Source organism: Palaemon carinicauda, chromosome 7, assembly GCF_036898095.1.
Source record: "Palaemon carinicauda isolate YSFRI2023 chromosome 7, ASM3689809v2, whole genome shotgun sequence".
Classification (NCBI taxonomy): Eukaryota; Metazoa; Arthropoda; class Malacostraca; order Decapoda; family Palaemonidae; genus Palaemon; species Palaemon carinicauda.
In genome coordinates, this window is record NC_090731.1 from 141528695 (window position 1) to 141533980 (window position 5286).

The following is a 5286-nucleotide window of genomic DNA, read 5'->3' on the forward strand; positions in this document are numbered from 1 at the left end:
AAAGTTTTTATCATACATCTTTATTTAGCGATCTGTTTCTTTTATGTTACCCCACTTTTTTTAATTAATATGCCTAAATTATATATACGGAGGTTTATCTATGCAATTTTATTAGATTCCGTATCACTCACGGACATTAAGATATTCTCTATCACTTTCCCTCAGTTAGCCAAAGGACTACTAAAGTCCATTTCTTTTAGCGATGCATATTTGCACCGACTCGCAGCGGTGCTCTTTTAGTTCGGAAAAGTTTCGTGATCGCTGATTGGTTGGAATTATCTCGTCCAACTAATCAGCGATCCGGAAACTTTTCCGAGCTAAAAGGGCACCGCTGCGAGTCGGTGCAAATATGCATCGCTAAAAGAAATGGACTACTGGATAGTGGTATATATATATATGTGTATATATATATATATATATATATATATATATATATATATATATATATATATATATATATATATATATATACAATCATCATCATCATCATCATCACCACCATCATTATCATCTACACCTATTGACGCGAAGGGCCTTGGTTAGATTTCGCCAGTCGTCTCTAGCTTTATCTTTCAAGTCAATACTTCTCCATGCATCATCTCCTACTTCGCGCTTGATAGTTCTCTACCATGTAGGCCTGGGTCTTCCAACTCTTCTAGTGCCCTGTGGAACCCAGCTGAAAGTTGGTGAACTAAACTCTCTTGAGGAGTACGAAGAGCATGCCTAAACCATCTACATTTACCCCTCACCATGATCTCATCCACCTATAGCACTCGAGTAATCTCTCTTTTAGTTTCATTTCTAATCCTGTTTTACCACTCAATTCCCAATATTCTTCAGAGGGCTTTGTTCTCAAATTTGTCTTGAGCCCAACCTCTTGTGAAATTGTATGTATTTCGTAAGCAAGCTTTGCAAGTCATGTGGTGTTTTGCATATAATGACAGCGTCATCAGCATAATCTATGTCAGCTAATTTCCTGTTGCCAATGTAGTCCTATCCTTCTCCACCATCCCCAACTGTTCTATGTTTTACAAAGTCCGTGAGGAGGATAAAAAACATAGGTGACAAAACATACTCTTGGAGTACTCCACTGTTCACTGGAAATTCATTTCATAAGTCTCCACTAACATTAACTTTGCACTTGCTAGCTCATGAACAGACGTAATCAAATTTAAATTTTTTAAGAGGAACTCCTTAATAACGCAGGAATCTTGATGATATATATGGCCAGTTTTCATCTCTACGCTGGCCTCTGCAGATTGGTGATGGTAGGAGGTTTTATTCCTCTGGCTCACAGCACAACAAACTAGTATGGGTGGTGCTGACTAGTACAGCTTTGTTGACCACGTTAAGGTATTCCCACTGTAGAGGGCTGTATATATATGTATATATATATATATATATATATATATATATATATATATATATATATATATATATATATATATATATATATATATATACACACACACGTGGCTTCCATACTTTTAAACATTTAGTCACAAATAATTTTTTATATAAAATTTACTTTGCCTCAAGATACAGGCCAAAGGGAAATTTATTTTTATGATAAAGGCCTCAGCCCAAGCACCAATATATACCATGGCTTCAGTCTCGAAAAAAAAGCTGAAATTTAGGGACTATTAAAACCGCAGTACTGTTAAGATATCAATATTTTGTTAACTAAGTAGTTCAATATTTAACTCTAAGTTCAGTTTCAATTCTGAAGGTAAAGTTCAAATCCTGACCTTAAAGGAAATAATTTGTCAAGAATACCAAGGATTCGATTTCGAGATAGGGTGAATTTAATGTTGAAAGGTAGTTTTGGCTTATTTATAAAAAGGAAAATCACTATTGTTAATGATAAAATTGTCATTTATAGCCAACTGTTACAAATTTACCAATACTCTATAAGGGCGGAGATTGGTTGATTTTAATTGCAAAAACCTGCGCTCGACAGAAATATATACGGCGAAGTCGAAATCTCTTTATAGCTGGGAATAGTATTCGACTGTCAATTTGATTTCTATTCTGCTCAGGATCGAATCTTAGCCTAGCCAGAAATTCTTATCACAAAATAAATATCTACTTTGGTCTTTGATCCCGAAGCCGAGTGAATTCGATATTGAGAGGTCTTTGAGACTAATTTGAGTGTTAGTGGGGAAAAAATAGAAAAAACCGCTAACTGTTCCAATTCACTGATAAGCTATTATAGCTTAAATTGGTTAACTTCGATTCTACCAGCAAATCCTGCATTCGACAGGAATATATATGGCAGATTCTGAATAAACTTACATCCCTCTTTAGAGCCTGATGGATATAGCAGTCAACTGTCAGATCGGTTTCGACTCAGCATAGGTTCGAATCCATGCCTGGTCCAAAATTCTTGTCATAAAATTAAATTCTCTTTGGCCCTTTGATTTTTAGGGAGTACTATGATACACATGCTGTTCTTAATATTTCATGTAACTGTTCTTGTTTCTCTTAATCACAGGTGAATCAGAAAATGCTAGACCTGGACGTAGTTAGATTTTTTCTGAGTACCTAATTGCATATATCATTAGCAGTAATTAGCGTAACAATCTTATACCAAGAAAAAATCAAATAATACATTGCTCAACTCACTGCTCGCAATTGCTGCTCTCAGACACCTGCAACACTATTAGCTTGGACTAACGCCTTAAGTTTGGAGCAAATGACCGGGGCTGGGACTAACGTGTAGCATTAAATTTTGGCCCACATGTTCCTCTAAATTATTGTTGTTGTTACGAACTCTCTCTCTCTCTCTCTCTCTCTCTCTCTCTCTCTCTCTCTCTCTCTCTCTCTCATACACAAACACACATACGTAGACACTTCCCTTCTTAGACGCGATTTTTTTTTAAAGAAAATATTACCCTTTGATTCTTTTTTTGTCTTTTGATGAGTTTAATTTCATCCCCTTTTCCATTTATTTGCTGTGGCTTGTAACATTTGCATTACTCGTAACAGGTTAGTGTGACGTAATAACACTGAAAAGAACTTCCGATGTGGTAACGTCCCTGACTGGTGAACGACAGACTGGGGTTCGAGTCCCGCTCAAACTCGTTAGTTTCTTTGGTCGCCGTAACCTCACCATCCTTGTGAGCTAAGGATTGGGGATTTGGGGGAGGCTATAGGTCTATCTGCTGAATCATCAGCAGCCGTTTCCTGGCCCTCCTTGGTCCTAGCTTGCGTGGAGAGGGGGCTTGGGTGCTGATCACATGTATATATGGTTAGTCTAGTCTAGGCTTTGTCCTGCTTGATAGGGCAATGTCACTGTCCCTTGCAATTTTCCCCAGATTTTTAAACTTTCTTATATAGCAAAAGAGCAGAACAACTATTGTTGTAGAAATACATTGGAGTACCAAGTATCATAAATCACGCTCATATACAAACAACACATATACATACACTATATATATATATATATATATATATATATATATATATATATATATATATATATATATATATATATATATATATATATATATGTGTGTGTGTGTGTGTGTGTGTGCGTGTGTTTGTGTGTGTATTAAGATTAGATAAATGGAGACATAGATAAGAAGATTGGCAGATCGTATAAGGAAAGAAAAACCAATATCAACCGTAATAACTACGCCTCAACTTACTAAACAGATTCCTCCTACTCGTCTTGTAGGCGTAACAGATGCAAGATGCGAAATCGCCTGACATTTATGCGAAGGAAACTTCTCTCAGGAGACATTATATTTTGAAGACGAAACAACGATGTCCGATAAATACTCTCTTTCTCACTGTCCATGAATTCCGAGGCCTTTGTTGCTACTTTATCTCCCTGCAGGACAAGGAAGGGTATATGATGTCATTATAGGTGGGAAGATTATGTTCTTTGTTGTATTAAACTTGCGGCTTACGATTTGATTTTGAATAGACATGTACACGCACGAATTGCTTAGAACCTATAAAGAGAGAGAGAGAGAGAGAGAGAGAGAGAGAGAGAGAGAGAGAGAGAGATTTTCCACTGATTCGCCATATTACTATTATTATTATTATTGTTATTATTATTAATATTGTTGTTATTGTTACAACCATAGTTGGAAAAGAAAGATGTTATAAGGCCAGGGGTTCCAAAAGGGAAATTTATCCCTGTCAGGGAAATAAGTAAACTACGACAGGAACAATTAACAATCGCAATAATAATATTTCAAGAACAGTAAGAACATGCATTTAAATCTTTCATGTAAAAACTATAAAGAATATAAAACAACAAGAGGAATAGAAATAAGATAGAACAGCGTCCCCGAGTTTACCCTCAAGGAAGAGAACTCTAATCCATGACAGTGGAAGACCATGGTACAGAGGCTATAGCACTACCCAAGACTAGAGAACAATGATTTGATTTTGGAGTGTCCTCCTAGAAGAGCATCTTACCATAGCTCAAGTCTCTTCTACCCTTACCGAGAGGAAAGTAGTCATGGAGCAGTTACAGTGCAGTAGTTAACCGCTTGAGCGACGAATAATTGTTTGGTAATTTCAGTGTTGTCAGGTGTATGGGGACAGAAGAGAATGTAGAAAGAATAGGCCAGACTTTTCGTTGTGTTTACAGGTAACGGAAAAATGAGCCGTAACCAGAGAGAGGGATGCAATGTAGTACTTTCGGGGCAGTCATAGGACCCAATAACTCTCTAGCGGTAGTGTCTCAGCAGGTGACTGGTGCTCTGACCAACCTACTACCTATATCCGGTATGCTATATTCTTAACTGTATCCCTGAGAGAGAGAGAGAGAGAGAGAGAGAGAGAGAGAGAGAGAGATTTGAATCATTTTATGAACATAATCTGATCGTGAGGTATGTAAATTATCGAAATGCAGGACATAAGAATGCTTTACTTTCTGAATACATTTCCTCATATTTATAAATAGACAATACCAAACCATCCTTTATCAGTTTGATGTGTATACTATTCAATTTCCATGATTTTATAAGAAATCTTGTTTGCATAGTTGTTTGCAATTTAGTATTTGTTATGTATCTAAAAAGTTGTGAAGTATCATTGTGGTTACTAAAGCGGCAGAATACTTAGGTATTTTTATGTAAATTTTATTAAAGCTTCTGTTATACACACGCACACACATATATATGTGTGTATATATATATATATATATATATATATATATATATATATATATATATATATATATATATATATATATATATACACGTGTGTGTGTGTCTGTCTGTCTGTATACATTTATGTAGAAATCATGGTAGCTGACTCCTGATAAAC

The 5286-nt window shown here is 36.0% G+C and overlaps 1 protein-coding gene across 1 annotated transcript in view; it reads left to right on the forward strand.

Moving 5' to 3' along the window:
- The window catches only part of LOC137644041 (dopamine receptor 2-like), a 681134-nt gene that overhangs the window by 452739 nt on the left and 223109 nt on the right, over positions 1-5286 (forward strand). The window lies entirely within an intron of this gene.